Genomic DNA, 17,214 nt, shown 5'->3' with positions numbered 1-17,214 from the left:
ACTAAACAAAATAAATGTCTACCCAAACCAAAACAAATAAGAGGGTTCATAAATCCAGCGTGTTGCAGCAAAAATGCAAGAATACAGATATGCTAAGAAAAATATCAGAACCCCTTGTTGTTGAAATATGTGCAACAAACAAGTGTAATATAATTCATCATATGGAAGACACATATATAATAAGATAAAAGAGTACACACGGTACGTAAATCATAATTGGGTAAACTTTAAGCATACACTAAGACAGAGTTCTGTCCACAAGATACATAATATAAAAACATTTAGTGTATGCTACTTTCCTAATAGTGGAAAGTTCTTGACCTGTAAAACTACATTCAGGCAACCACACACTATGACACCTCTGTTCCTTCAAACTCAGTTCCTCCTCACTGCCCAAACAGAATGCTAACCCGTGTGGCCACCACGAGGTTATGTAAACCGAAAGACCGGCCTACTAAACGCAGCACTCCTTTGGCCAGCAAAGTCAGACAGTCCAAATTTCCGGACAAATGCTATGTCACTATGCTGATTCCGTCGAATGTGAAGAGCCAAAACCACAATGGCACCTACGAAAGCTGTCAGCAGTGCCAGGGTACCTAGAACTGGTAATACCAGGTCTATGTGGATGCCAGTTTCGTGAAATTAGAGGACTGGTTCTCCTCCGCCAGTAACGTTGTGTAGACCGCTAGTGAAAACTGGCATCTCCACCGTAACAGTTGTGAAATCCCACGTGGAGTTCAAGAAGTAACGATATCCACGGGTCAATGTTGTAAGTCCAAAGCTCTTGTAGTCCTTCGAAGTGGCGTTGCAACCATCCACAAGTAGACCAATACTGGCTTTCGACACTGAGCCCCGTGGACAGGACATCTGGAACTCGTCCCGCCCGTACAGAATTGTTGAACCATTGGTCAGCCTGTGTAAGTATGTATCAGCTTCAAAATCATGATAACCAGCCAGGCAATGCTCTTCTCCCACTAAGAAAGTCCCATTAAGAACTAGTTGCAGCAGACAAGAACGAGCGTCTACTTTTCTGAATACAAACGAGTCTACTGAGCAGATCTTGGAATTCAGAGATTTGATGCAGTTCAGTGTATGTTTGTCACTGTCATATACGACTGCGTATATGTTCTCAGACCTAGACAACAAAACTAATGCCCTATAATTGGATACCTTTGGAATCGTGGAAGCCCCAAACCTAGTAGGAAAAGGTTGCAAAACGTAGGACTCCCAAGGATCGGAAGGATTAAAGGGAATAGAGATTAATATTTTACCCTGTTCAACCCTCACAGAAATTAAACTATAGTAAAATTCAAGTCTGTGTGGCTCAACTAACGGTTTCCAACCCATCCTATCACGAGCAGTATAGATAATCTGCATCAAGTCCTTTATAGGCAACAAATGTGGTGATAAAACTCCATTAATTGCCAAAGTTATAGCTTCAATATAATCCTTTGTTTTCTCTTCAAAAGTTATGATATTGTCATACATTTGGGATATCTTCGTATAGTAATAAGATAAGGTCGTTACCAACAACTGAGTATCACCCATGCCTTGTAAAAGACTAGTAGCATCATTTAATTCGTCTACTAAACTATTAATAGTCTGTAACTGTTTATTTAACTGGGATATGATTATATCTTATTCCTGCTCAAGCAGCTCAAGTTTATGTTTTTCAGCTCTTAACTTAACCAGGTTAGCTATTCCAAGACCTACACCAACTACTGAACCAAAGATACCTAAACCACTAAGTGCAGCAAACAAAAACGAGTTCCTGCGTTCTACTACATCATGTGGGATAGACCATTTCAAAAGCTCATTTACTTTAACTCTTGTGTCTACTAACTTAACATTAACTTCTTTAAACAAAAGTTCAGCCTCGTCATAAATGGGCGAAATAGGTCCTGTGTGATTAAGAGTAAAATGTTTTTTCCCTATGGATTCTAAATTCTCCTGAAATAAAACCAAGTCTTCATGCAACCTGAGTACATTATCCTCAGTCAGGAAAATTGCGTCCATAGTCACTTCCATCACTAAGGACTTAGTGTACAAAAAGAAGTCTAGGGTCTTTTCAACTATTGTCCCAGGACCTAACGAAAAAGTGGAACTTCCCCATGGAAAAGCGATCGTGCCTGAGGTACACATGATTATGAAGACATAAACAGGCTTCATGACTGGACCTGCAAAATAAGAACAACTTGTAGAAGCATTCCAAGAAGGATAAACACAATAATTTGCTAAATGAAAAATAAAGAATATAAAGGTAAATTCTAAGCAAACAATACAACATAAGTAAACAAGGAATTAGTTAATCACAGCGCATATCCACAGAACTAGGCGCGGATTTGCGAAATATTGACTACTCTTTCATCATTTGGATTGCTTAAATTCTTGATTTTCAATCTGTTGGCTAACAACAATTCAAGAACTTGAAATGGACCTTCAAAAATTGGAGTTAAATTATAGTTTAAGCCTTTCCTTACATTAACCTTTACATAAACTCTATCACCAACTGCACAAGGTTTATAAGTTTTTGCTATTTTGTCATGATCCCTTTTCATAATGACATTAGCATCTGATAACTGTTTATAAAGTATGTCAAACCTCACTTTGCTGACATCAACAGCGTTCTTTAATGGGTCAGGTATAGCCTCTGTGGAATTCAGCACATCAAAAGGCGACCTCATTCTGATTCCATAAACAGCTCCGTAAGGAGACATCTTTATTGACAAATGATAAGCAGTATTAATTGTACACACTACTGTTGGAATTGCTAAATCCCAATTGGGATCCATGCCACCTATGGTAACCTCAAGTATATCCAAGATTATACGGTTCACCCTTTCTACCAAGGCGTTAGATTCCGGATGATAGACCAAAGTATTAATCTTTTTTATATCTAAGAATGAACACAAAGAAACTAGAAAAGCATTATTGAACTCACCACCTGAGTCTGATATTAAAACATTAAGTATACCATGTCGGCATATAAAACCATCATAAAAGACTCTAGCACACTCTTGTGCTGTTTTACTCTTCAAAGGAAAGATTTCTACAAACCTTGTTAAAGCATCTATAGCAACGAACGGATGTTTGTTTCCTCTTTGGGTTTCATAGAACCCTGTAAGCAAATCTACATGCACCCTCTCAAACGGTTTCTGTGGCACAGGATAAGTACCCAAAGATAATGGTTTCTTAACATAACCTTTATTCTTACGACAGACCTCGCAAGATTTAATATAATTATGGATATCCACAGACACTGAGGATCAATAAAACATGTTCCGTGCTTTGGCTAGCATGATGGAGAAACCGGGGTGTGCATTCAACTTGTTTGTGTGCAACCATTTTACCACGACGGGTATCAGTTTCTTAGGTATAACTACCTGATTTGTGTTAATATGGAAGCTACTTCTAGTCTTCCTTGGAACGTTCCGACTCAAGACATCATCAACTATTGAATAATTCTCTGTTACACACTTTTTATAAGCGTCAGTATTTTTATCTCCTTTTAGCGTTTCTATTATTGGGTTTAATTTTTCGTCTTGCAATTGTTCTCTCAGCAGATCATCATGACTCCAGCCTAAGTCATCTGCAGCCTCACCTGATAATTCTGAGGTTATTTGATTCTCTGTAGCAACATTAATATTAACAGACTGTAACGTCAATAGATCATCATCAAAACCAGAAGGATCATGTGTATGAGACGTCACTGGGTTCCTGGATAATGCATCAGCGATTATGTTAGTCTTGCCAGGAACATACCCTATTTTAACACCAAAATCTTGTATTATCATATGCCATCTCGTCCTTTTTGGACTGAAATCAAAACCCTTAAAGAAGTCACAAAGAGGTTTGTGATCTGTTAATATATTAATCTCATAGCCATATATGATATATTTAAAATTACATAAGGAATTGACAATGGCTAGGGCCTCTTTGTCTATAACAGCATATTTGCTCTCAGCGGGTTTCAACTTTCTGGAATAAAATGCTATAGGGTGTAATTTATAATTTTTCCATTGTAGCAGGACACCACCTACCCCATAATCAGAAGCATCTGTAGCAATGTAAAATGGTTTATTACAATCTGGGAAAATCAAGATTGGTGAAGAACAATAACTTCTCCTTCAGAGTGTTAAAAGCTGACTGCTGTTGAACATCCCATTTAAAATCTGTTCCTTTTCTTATTAGATCAGTCAAAGGTCCTGCAATTACTGAATAATTATATACAAACCGCCTATAGTATCCAGCCATACCCAGAAATTGCTGAACACCTTTCACTGAGGTGGGTTCAGGAAATCTCTCGATAGCTGAAATCTTGTCATGTACCACCTTTAGACCATCTTTTGACACAACAAAACCTAAGTATACTAGTTCCTGTTTATAGAAGTCACATTGTGATAATTTTACCTTTAGGTTATACTGCCTCAACCTTTGGAAAACAAGCTCCAATTTCTTAAGATGATCTTCAAGTGTATGTGAAAATATAACTAAATCATCCATATAAGCATGAAGGATGTCGCCTAACATATCTCCAAAAACTAAGTTAATCATTCTTGTGAAGGTGATAGGTGCGCAACGCAACCCAAATGGCATCCTTAAAAATTCAAAATGGCCCCTGGAGGTACTAAATGCTGTATATTGTGTACTATTCTCCTCCAAAGGGATCTGATGGAAACCTCTTAACAGATCTAATGAAGTAAAATAAGAATATTGGCCTAGAACCGACAAAATATCATCAGTACAAGGCACAGGAAATCTATCTGGGATAGTTTCCTCATTGAGTTTCCTGAAATCAACACAAATCCTCCAAGTACGATCTTTCTTGGGGACGACAATTAATGGAAAGTTATATGGACTGACAGATTTCTTTATTACGCCTTCTTTAAGCATTTTTTCGACTTCCTCTGTTATTTCATTTTGGAACTTCATAGGCAGCCTGTAGGAAGGAACATAAATGATCTTATTTGGATCCTTCAACCTTATCTGATGTTCAATGACATTAGTTTTACCTAAGCAGCCGCTGTTAGTAGTGAATACATCACTATATTTTGTTAGTAACTCCTCAAATTTTTCCCTGACATCTGTGTCTTTTATGTCCTCAACCAACTTATCTCTTATTGAATTTAAGGTAACGTTGTCACTTGTCAAGTGATCAGTTTCTACTTCTGCTACTGACAAAATCCTATGATGATAGACCTCAACATCCATCAAGGGTGTGTTCTTACTTATTATTAACTCTTTATTCGGGTGATTAAAGACTTCAATCACTGCTTGATGGTTGTTATCAACCGTGTAAAGAGCTTCGGTCGCAGATAAACCATGTAATTTTATTGATTCATTTAATATCATGATCTCGGATTCATGTAGGACCTTCTTAACAGTAACAGTGATATATGAAGGTACATTTGGTTCTATAAACTGATTAAAATTAGATATTACCTGGGAAAAAGTGTTGTGATGAGTTGCTTGGTTAATTTCTGATATACTCCAAACACTAATTGGCTCTTCATTGTAAGTAACTTTTTCATTTGGTACGTCCTTATGATCACAGTTTGCCTTTAAGGTGTGAGATGATTTGATAAATTTCTCCTTAATAAAGACACCACTCTTGGCCGGAACCAGAACAATGTTATTCTTAGACATTGATGGATAGCCTAGAATGACTACTGGATGCATATTAATCCCACTTACTACAATAAAATCATCGGTAAAAATAATTTTACCTATCTTATACTGAATTCTGACAGTACCCACTACATTCAAGTTGTTATTTCCTAAACCTGCCAGTTTGACATTAGTCTTCTCTATGGGAAAACCTGGAAACAGTAAATGATGTGATTTTAAATCCAACAAATTACGAGGACTACCAGTATCTAGGAACAAGGTAAAGGCTTTGTGATGTTTACTGACTGCTTTAATAACAGGCCTTTCATCTGTATTCCTATGAATGAGCGTGAGAATTCGAGTCACATCTAAAACTGAATGATTACCTGATAAATTACAATTATCACACTCTTCTACAAGTGTCTGACCAGCGCACTGATCGGTCAAGATATTAAACATGTTACTTACTGGCAACTCAACATTACTAAAGTTATCCCTAGAGACCATTAGGTTGTCACGGTTTTCTCCTTGACACTGGGAAAATTCTGTGAACTATTTTGATCCTGGACCGTGTTCACATTAGATTGCCCTGGTTGATTGTGTTGATATTTCTTTCCCTGATATTTCTTTTTCTAATACTGATGCTGATTGATACTTTTCTTAACATTACTACCAGTAGGACCACTACCGGTATTGGTGCTATGCTGATTGCTTCTGTTCCCACTTTGATTTTTCTGCCTCTGGTGGCAGTTTTGATAACTATGTTTAGTGGTCTGATGAATACTACAGTATTTAGACCAACATTCACTTTTATAGTGACCAATACGGTTACAATTGAAGCATTTCACCTGCTGGTTGACGGAGCTAACCGCATTAACCTGTTGTGATGCAGCTGCATCTGCAAGAACCTGTTTAACTTGAGTATTATCTACGGAAGATATGATTGTAGGATCTAAGTCCGGGCATTGCGCCATGTGCTTTTTAATCTGCTTTTGGATGTCCACCTCGCCAGATGCCTTATCAAATTTGACATCAAAACAACGCACCAATCTGTCTGGTAGCATACCAGTTATTACTGACAATTTCATTAAACGGCGTACGTCTGCGGTGCGCATCGTGTGGCCATTAACCCAAGAGGAGTTGAGTAGCCTTGCATGCCACTCTTGAAATTTATCTGCTACGAGGGCAGCTCGATCAATTAGTGATACGTCTTTCTTATCTGCTAATTTGAGGATACTCGTCAATGCCAGTACTTCATCCATATCGGACTCGGTACCGTATACATCTCTTAACAACCATTTCAATTCATCCCAGGTTTGGCACTCCTGAAACGAACCAGTGCGTAACCAAGAACCAGCATCCCCCTTGACATTGTCAATAAATGACCTTGCCTCTTGTAATTGTATAACGGGATCCACTTCTTTTTTAGTTCGCAAATGGGCATCGATGGATGTGATCCAGCTTTCGACCCCTTGAGTCAACTGACCGTTGACTAAGCCTTGAAAAGGCACTATGGCTGAACGAGTATTCACAATTGTGAATACGTTTTTTGAGTCTGGGTCTGGGCCCGTGGCTGTGCTTGCTTCTGCACCTTTGGGCATATTGTTGGTATTTCTTACGTTAACTCTAGGCCTATTCGTACCTCTACTTCTGTTTGATCTCCCAAAGGAATTATGCAAATACACTCGGGTTGAACGCAACCTCATAAATTCCTCATAAGCCGATCTTTAATATTAAAAGAAGCTAAGATCGACCCTTCTGACCTGGAGGTTAGGTCTCCTGCCCAACAGACCGGTGGTGACTACTCACACACCACAAGGATTAATACCACTGACCATCAGATCAGGATATCAGACCGACAGGAGGAGATTAACAACTCTCAAGAGAATGGAAACCAGGACAGCCATCATATAAATGACAGCACAGGGAGAAGAAGTTCCAGAAGATTGCTGGGCCTTGAACCAGCCTGACTACCTCATCTCTTGAAAAAGGGTCACAGTTAGGACCTGAAAGTGCTCGAGATCAAAGTAATATGTAAAATATTTACCAGTAAACAAGTTATACACAAGAATCTTGTGGGTTTCTCTTTCCATCTTCAGAAGAAAACTGAAAGAAGTTTTTGTTTGGTTCATTATTATTATTATTATTATTATTATTATTATTATTATTATTATTATTATTATTATTATTATTATTATTATTATTATTATATTATTATTATTATTATATTATTATTATTATTATTATTATTATTATTATTATTATTATTGTTTCTATGTTTCTTGTTATTATTGATATTCGTCCTTTTTTACTACTGCTGTGAATAATATCACTGTAGAGTTTTGCAATTTTCAGTTCTCATATTTAGCCTTCTGGACCTGACTTATGTAAACACCTAAGGTCCCTAGCTGGAAATTAATCGTTTGCAATCTGTATTAATTGTTATAAGTTTTAATATTTCTTTTTTTACTATTTTTCTCCATATGATTGCAGTCATTCATTAGGCTACCATTATTATGAATTCTATTTTTTCTGCTTCTTCAGCAACTGTGTGGATTCTGCCGGTTATTAGTTTTATCATGTTATCTTGGTATCCAGATTGTGTGTATTGTATTGTATTTGTATATTCCATGTATATGGCCCTGAGCTGCAATAAAGATTATTATTATTATTATTTTCCCCTCTTCTTTTAGGGGTCTATAGAACATTCTGTGATTTGTGACGCATTCCTGATGTTATCAAACTCTACGTCTCTGGCGACAGTATCTCCACCTAACGAGGCCCTGTTGGTTCTCTCATGGGTCCCGACTGAACGTCAAGCTGCCAGCCCTTCGTGACGCTCGGTCCAAGTGACATCACCACCGCCACTCATCCCCATGTAATTAGAGTACACACTTCACTGAGAGCAGATCTAAGTCTCCCGCATTCATCCTTAGCTTTTTTGCACGTTTCTAGAGCGTCCCAGGAGAGGACACCTCTCCAGTTCCCCGTAATGGTCTCTACACTTGGGGAATGGGAACTGGAGGTTAGTGATGTTGCAAATGTCCTCACACACTGGGTGTCGTCCTTTGACTTTTTTAGCTTATGGTAGTAGTCCAAGCAGTTCACATTGCTATCAGAGACAATTTGCACATCAATCACAGCAGACCTTTCCCCATCCCACACAGTGAGACCAGATCACTTGAGCACAGCTTGACTGTGGGCAGGCAGGCAGTCAGTCAGTGTCTGGTGCATCTGTGTTATAGAGAGAGAGAGAGAGAGAGAGAGAGAGAGAGAGAGAGAGAGAGAGAGACAGAGAGACAGAGAGAGACTCATAGACAATTTTAGATCACTTGAGCACAGCTTGATGACTGTGGGCAGGCAGGCAGTGGCTGGTTCATCTGTGTTATAGAGGCTGAGAGAGTTAGAGGCAGGCAGACAGGCAGAGAGGAGAGAGGAGACTCGTATGTAGTATTCAGATCACTTGAGCACAACTTTACAGTAGGCAGGCAGGCAGGCATTCAGTTAGTCAGCGGCTGCTGCATCTGTGTTCTTGAGGCAGAGAGAGAGAGAGAGAGAGAGAGAGAGAGAGAGAGAGAGAGAGAGAGAGAGAGAGAGAGAGAGAGAGAGAGAGAGAGAGAGAGAGAGAGAGATTTTTGGCATCTGTGTCAGCTGATGAGAGTGAGCAAAGACAAAAATTGGTAGGAAAGGCTCGGAAAGTCTACTTATCAATGAGAGAGAGAAGGTGGTTGCAGAGCACTTACTTGAGTGCAGGCCAGGTTGTGTGTCTGGGCAGGCAGGGAATGCAAAATTCAGTGAGGTTTCTTACTCAAGGGTAGGGAGCGGACATTAGGGAGTCAGTTCCCACTTGTGCCGTTGGTGGAAGAATAAACTCCATGAAAGGCTGATGATATCTTTTTAAGGTTTTCAGGTTTATTTATTTATTTTTTAAAAATTTTTTTATATACTCTACCTCGATCTTTATGCTAAGTAGTGCTGAAGATTTAAGTACCTCTGGGTGATGGTAGCGACTTGGCACAGTTGACAACCACTGGAACCTCTTCTGATAATATCTCTCTGAAAAAAAAAACAGAAAAAAATACTAATGTAATTACACTGGAACTGTATGCTCCAGTACAAAACAAACCCAAAAGTAAATATCGTCTTGACCCAACCTTGACTCACTTCGACTCCCTCTTTGGGAGTGGAAGTTGGTCAAGGTTTCTAACCTTAGAAACAGAACGTAAAATTTCAGCCCTAAAGTTGGAAAACTACCTATTAAACAGACATTCAACGACAGAAATGTCGTTTAGACAAATAAGAGAAAATACATGGCTTATAGAAGCCACAACAAAGAGCCAGTCTGAGGCTTATATGTCCATTACAACAATAGATAATATAAAAGTAAAAATTAAGAAAACATGACACCATGAACAGCATTCAGGGTACCATTGTACTCCCTGAGAACAGTGACGAACCAATCGAAAAGAATATTCTCTTGTACTCTTAAAAAAAGATATCCCAGAGTCCAAGATTGTGAGGTATATAATATACAGAGTAAACAAAAAATAAGAAAATGTTAAAAATAAAAAAAATAAAATTTGAGGGTCAAGAACTACCCAAAAAATGAAAGTTTTAGGTCAAAACAGAGAAATAGGACCCTATGTCCCAAAACCACTACAGTGTCCAACTGTAGTGAATACAGGTATGGGCATGTGCAAGAAAATATTGTTGAAACGAACCTGTGTGTGCGTATTGTGGATCTAAAGAACATGCCACACAATGGAATTGCAACGAACTAAAATGTATAAACTGTGGGCAGAATCATCTTGCAAGATCCAAAGAATACATGTATTACATGTACAACACGGAATTGAAAATGCTACAAGAAAGAACAGGAATATCTAATAGAGAGGCTAAATCAGAATTAAAAGTGAGAGGAATTCAAGACCTTGCTAAGAAACTTAAATATGCCTTGACAACAAGAGCTAATAATGCATCAAAAATACAAACAGAAGTAACAAACCACAGCCAAATAAATCTCAAGAGGAAAATAATGCTTTACAGAAAAAACTAAACTGGTAAAGAATCAACAAACAGGCACAAAGGATATGGGTAACAGTAAAGTTGTGCTCAGCTCAAGTGATCTGAACTACTTATGAGTCTCTCTCCTCTCTGCCTGCCTCTCTCTTCCTCTCAGCCTCTACAACACAGATGCAGCAGCCACTGCCTGCCTGCCCACAGACCAGGCTTCACTCAACTCATCTAAAACTGTCTATGAGTCTCTCTCCCTCTCTCTCAGCCTCTACAATGCAGATGCACCAGACACTGACTGACTGACTGCCTGCCTGCCTACAGTAAAGTTGTGCTCAAGTGATCTGAAACTGCATTTGAGTCTCTCTCCTCTCTGCCTGCCTGCCTCTCTCTCTCTCTCTCTCTCTCTCTCTCTCTCTCTCTCTCTCTCTCTCTCTCTCAGCTTCTAACAACACAGATGCACCAGACACTGACTGCCTGCCCACCACAGTAAAGTTGTGCTCAAGTGATCTTAAACTGCATATGAGTCTCTCCTCTCTGCCTGCCTCTATATTTCTCTCAGCCTCTACAACACACATGCACCAGCCACTGCCTGCCCGCCCACAGACTAGGCTTCACCCAACTCATCTAAAACTGTCTACAAGTATCTCACTCTCTCAGCCTCTACAACACAGATGCACTAGACACTTACTGACTGACTGCCTGCCTGCCTTCCTTTCTTCCACCACATAACTCTCTCTCCACATTAAAAATGCCTCTTTCTTTAATATGCACATTTATATTCTCTCCAAACTCAACACCCTATATATATAAGGCCACAACCACCACCCAAGGTCCAACATGCAACTCAACCAAATCTCTAGCACCAAAAACAACAAAATCTCCAAATTTCTCTCCCGCACCCGACTCCTCTTTCAACCTGTCCCTCTCTCAAACCTTTCACGCAATCTCTCTCCAACACACACTTGTCGAAGTCCATCTTCTCTTCTCCCCACAACAACTGCACGCCTTAGCCTGCCTTCTCACTCTCCCAACTTCAAAACAAACTCTCCATATCTTCTCTCTCTCTCTCTCTCTCTCTCTCTCTCTCTCTCTCTCTCTCTCTCTCTCTCTCTCTCTCTCTCCCCACAACACAGAGTCACCAACCACTGCCTGCGTGCCTGCCTGCCCACAGTCTAGTAGGCTGCGCTCAAGTGATCTAAAACTCCCCACTCTCTCTCTCTCTCTCTCTCTCTCTCTCTCTCTCTCTCTCTCTCTCTCTCTCTCTCTCTATTTGGAAAAATAGGTGACTGCTGGATGGCTCTACTAATGGATAGTGACTAGTTTGTGTCCCAATCATGTAGGGTCATGACTTAAACAATCATCATTTTCACTATCATGTTCAAGCTAGCCAGCTTCCAACTCTGCGGTCCCATTAGACAGCTCGTCCAACGACACACAAAACAGTCTCATCCCCCTTTCTTCACTTGCATCACCCACCACCCTTACCATTTAGTCTTCACTTGCATCACCCACCACCCTTACCATTTAGGTGTGTGGGTTAGTCTCTCTCTCTCTCTCTCTCTCTCTCTCTCTCTCTCTCTCTCTCTCTCTCTCTCTCTCTCTCTCATGTGTCTTGGCGAGCCGTGGCCAGGTTCAACCCCAATACTCGGAGGTAGGGGACCTTATCAACAGCCCAAATAACAATCGTCAATTGCTGGCAGCAGCAGCACCTACTACTGCAGCAGCGACCAGTATGGATAATACCATGAGCCGGCCAATGCAGGGTCTAAGAGGACCGCAGCTTATTTGGGATTTCTCGCTGCTCTACCCCTTATGACACCCCAACTTTCTACGCAAGTTGTGTTTGGGTGGTTTGCCATACGACGCACTGGGCCGTGGGGCAATCTCCATTAGAGAGAATGGAAGGGTCGTAGTCATCATACTTCCAGCTGGGCCTGGCGCAACAACCTCCCCAATAAATTCCTCTCTTTCCACTGGCACTCTCCTCAGGACTGACCAGTCAGTCAGTCCGGCTGCCACCCGACCCAGTAGTGTGGCGACTGGGTCCGTCTCTTTCGGCCAGTTCCCAGCGCTGTGCACAATAAATTTTATCGTTGCTAACTCAAGCCCGGATTCCGTCTTAGAGGTGTTCAGATGCAAATCCTTTGGGCTTAGCCCTGCTTCCTTGTTGTCTCCGCCAGGAGTGATACCAGTGGCCTGGTCTTGTGGTTCCTCTCATACTGAACAAGACTGCTATCACAACGACGCGCACAACAACAGTAGGGTAAAACTAACCTCTCTTGCAACAGTCTAAACCCAGCTCATGTTCCCTATTAACCCGTAAGGGACGGCATAATTTATCAATGTGCAGCACCCCAGACCGGGGAAACTTTGAGGTCGGCAAAATAAAAAAAAAAAATCACATCAATGGAAAGAAAATGACACGTACATTCAAACTGTATAAATTCAAAAATTCTAAAAATTTTCCCTACCTGCCACGAGAAGTTGAAAATGACTATTTACAACCCCTTGTGGGGCCTCATTTACAAGACAATCATAAATTTTACCAACTTATATATGTTTTTTCTAATAAATAAGTTTTTTGGATTTTGTAAAATTATTATTACTGTTCACACAATATCAAAACAGATAAGAAATAAAAGCAGTAACAAATTTTTTGCATGTGTTGTAAAATATTCACGTAAGTTTACGAGAAGGAAGATTCAGTAACTTTTTTTTTACTTTTACATGCTTTTTCTAATATTTCTTTGCAATTTTCTTTGTAAAATTACATTTACAACCGACATACTATCGTAAAAGACAAAAACAAAAAACAACAGCAACCCCTTCGTATATATACAAGCAAATTTACACAAAGACTCATGTGAGAGAGAGAGATGCAGTACATTCCCCCTTGAAGTCACAAGCATTACTGATACTGGCCTAACTCTCACGTCTGTATAAAAGTTGCCATTAGTGAATTTATAGCATATTTATAGCATATAGAAGTATTGGCACCTTTGTTTTGAATTATTATTTCCATAACAGTGGTGCGTAATTCTGCTTCACACTCAAGCTCAATCCGTCCACCTCCCCAAACCTGTTTTACTTCACACTGAAGCTCAGTCCGTCCACTAAGGGTTAACAGGTGAACAATCCAACGCTTTGTAATTTGTACTTCACAATGATAGGAAGAGCCGACATCGAAGGATCAAAAAGCGATGTCGCTATGAACGCTTAGCCACCACAAGCCAGTTATCCCTGTGGTAACTTTTCTGACACCTCTTGCTTAAAACTCTTAAAAGGTCAAAAGGATCGATAGACTGTGCTTTCGCAGCCCATATTCATACTGAAAATCAGGATCAGGCTAGCTTTTCCTCTTTTACTCTACACGAGGTTTCTGTCCTCGCTGAGCTAGCCTTGGGACACCTGTGTTACCATTTGACAGATGTACCATCCCAGTCAAACTCCCCACCTGATACTGTCCTCGGCCAGGATCGCCGTTGGGTGCGAGCACCCAGACCTGGCATGCCACCACCCTTACCTCCTTACCTTACAGACCTTACAGACCTTACAGTTCGTTCGGGTTGCCCCAGGTCCCTCAGTGTGAGGCACCTTTGATGTTTACCAGAGAACTGCTAATGCATTTTCCTGTATATTTTGCATCTTCCAATCTTGGATGGTCTGGGATGCAGCTTAGATATTTGTTGAGCTTATTCTTAAACACATTTACACTCACTCTTGATATGTTCCTCAGATGAGCTGGTAATGCATTGAATAATCGCTGCATTATTGATGCTGGTGCGTAGTGGATTAATGTCCTGTGTGCTTTCCTTAGTTTTCCTGGTATAGTTTTGGGCAATATTAATGTACCTCTGCTTGCTCTTTCTGATATTTTTAGCTCCATGATGTTTTTGGTAATTCCTTCTATCTGTTTCCATGCCAGGGAAAAGGCAAGCAGCGCACTCATGTCGAACAAACAGCTTGGAGGTAGAATCTCAGAGACACTGGCCCACCTTGGGAGCCAGGCTTCGGTTCCACTTAACCGAGTAAGTAGAGAAATGATCAGAGTAGTGGTATTTCCCTGTCAGCTGGTTACCCAGCCTCCCACCTATGCTACACCTCTCATGTCTCTCTACAATATCAGACTAGAGTCAAGCACAACAGGGTCTTCTTTCCCTGCTGATGTGTGCAGGCCCATTCCCCTGCCTGTGGGTTCGCTAGATAGGCGGGGACAGTGGGAATCTCGTTAATCCATTCATGCATGTCACTAATCAGATGACAAAGCATTTGGCCCTTTATTTTTATTTTTTTTTTATCGGCCAGTCTAGGTACCTACCCTTATGCCTTTCCAAATGTCTCTCAATTCTCCGGGCACTTAGCACTTTTTGTGATAAAACTATTAAAATACTCAGGTATAAGTATTTTTACAGGGTTTTCCTTGGTTTAAGCTATCAAAATGGGCAGTTCTAATTGTTTTTAGAGGGGTGTTAAGCATTCGCGGATTTGACCTATTTTGGGGGGGGTGTGATTATTATTTTATGTATATTGAATTATATTTTATATATTTAGGCTCCTGGTCCCCCTCTTTCCTCTCTCTTGGAAAGAATATTATCCCACATTGTGGGGGTGTCAGAGTTGCCCACACTCCTCTCTGTGGCCAGGTTATTAATTCATAATTACAATGTGGCTAAAAGGCTCCTGCAGCATAATCCTGAGTCTTTTTAGTTTCCTTCTTTGGCTTCACAGTCTTCGTCAAGCTGTGTCTTCTCCTCTATCTGTCTTGAATGTTCAAGGCTACATTTAGTTCTTCCGGACTGATGTTAAGTTCATATAGAGGAGATGACTTCTGGTAACCAAAATTATGGTCCAGAATAGCTGTTTCTGCCACAAATTGAAGACGCTAAAGTCCAGCAAACTTTACTTTGCTTGCTCTTTGCCACATTTTTGAATAAAAACTTTCATTCGCATTTTGTGTCAAACCTCTCACACATCTCTCTAGAAGCTCAGTTGTAGTGAGAGCCTCATAAATGCTTCTGATGTTCTTCTCGGCTTCTTCCCGATGTTGAACACTTGGGACTTAGTATGTTGGATGTCTTCAGGTGACTTTCCTTCAGCAATAGCTTGCTGAAAGAAACACCAAGAATTTGGTCCCTTCTTACAAAACCCATGTCGAAGTTTCTGGTCTGTTGAGATGTGGTGAAAGCTACTCATAATGGCCAATTTCATTTCCAGACTTGTCTTTCCAACATTTTCACGTATGCGTTGGCCAAAGTAAGCCACCATGGTATCAGTAGCCTTATCTGACAACTTATTTTTTCCTCCTAATAAACTCCGGAACATCTGCTTGCCTGTCTTCATTGTTACGGGTACTTTCAACTCATCACGTAATTTTCGGAGACGAGCTCCCATTCTTTTCTGTACATGATTGATACATTCAATCTTTATTACATTGACGTCTTCATATGGTCGTTGGCCATCATTCATTGCACATACAGCATTGTTAGCGCTGGAATCTCCATCTCCCATGAAATATTCATACTTGAATTTCAAGTCCATTGAACGGCCAAAAATCCTTCTTGCTCTGTCGGGTTCCATTCCTGCAGCAGTTCCAGAGTAGTTTACTGTACATTCATGATTTCTTTGCCATGTATCGAAATACTCTTGAGTAATTTTCTTGTTCTTCAAGTCATTGCTTTTGTACGTACACACACTGCAATATTTGTTCATCACTTCGTAGTCGACAAGAAATCCAGTGCAAACTTCTATAACTACTGCCATGCCAACTTTTGATGTATGCCCTCTCCTCATCCAAGTCCCATCATAAGAAACATCAATCTTCAAACAGCCATCTTCATTAGGAACAATGTTTAACTTTTCTTCATAATGTTTTCTGATGCACTGGTAGATATTTTCTTGTTTCTTCTTGTAATGTTCTTTCATCAACTGGAAGATGAAATGAAGATGGCGATAATATGAATATGTTGAAATCATCTTCATTCCAAATGCGCCTAAATATCTTCGTAATGCAGCAAAGCCAAAGTTTTCGGTAATAGGCAAATTCAAAATAATGTTATTCCGTTTATACAAATTCTTCCCATAAGACTCTGGGGAACTGATGATCTTCTGTTTGCATCTTTTGCATTGAATATCAATAATCATTTCTGCCACATGAGGAACCAGCTTGTAAAGATAAAGGGGTTTCTTTTTGCATTTACATTTGAAATTTTATAGTTCTTTCAGCCTCTTCATACTAATGCTAAGAGTTTTTTGTGAATAATCGGCCACTCTCTTTTTCTCTTCTATCTGTAATTCTTCTAATAATTTCTCTCGTAACAAGCATCGATGAACAATTTCCTCTTCTAAAATAGGTTCTTGAATATCTCCAGCATGAGAAGTAGATGGTTGTGGTTCTAGTTGTTGTTGTTGGCTGGTGGTAGCTGGGTGAGATAAGGTCGACCGAGGGTAAGTGGCCTCTTCCGCCCCACCCACTTCACCGCTATTGATGCCTCCCTCTTCATGACGTCGTTTCTTCCTTTCTCTTATGGAACGTAGATGTTGGTTAAAATTTTCTTGGTCTCAGCATGGTTTCTTCTGAACACAGAAGTATTG

The 17,214-nt window shown here is 40.1% G+C and overlaps 1 pseudogene; it reads right to left on the bottom strand.

Moving 5' to 3' along the window:
* Window positions 1-14,569: 14,569 nt before the first annotated feature.
* On the bottom strand, window positions 14,570-16,596 carry LOC136838047 (uncharacterized; annotated as a pseudogene).
* Window positions 16,597-17,214: the final 618 nt, after the last annotated feature.

The sequence above is a fragment of the Macrobrachium rosenbergii genome, unplaced genomic scaffold, assembly GCF_040412425.1.
Source record: "Macrobrachium rosenbergii isolate ZJJX-2024 unplaced genomic scaffold, ASM4041242v1 13909, whole genome shotgun sequence".
Lineage (NCBI taxonomy): Eukaryota > Metazoa > Arthropoda > Malacostraca > Decapoda > Palaemonidae > Macrobrachium > Macrobrachium rosenbergii.
This window is presented reverse-complemented; position numbering and strand designations above follow the sequence as displayed.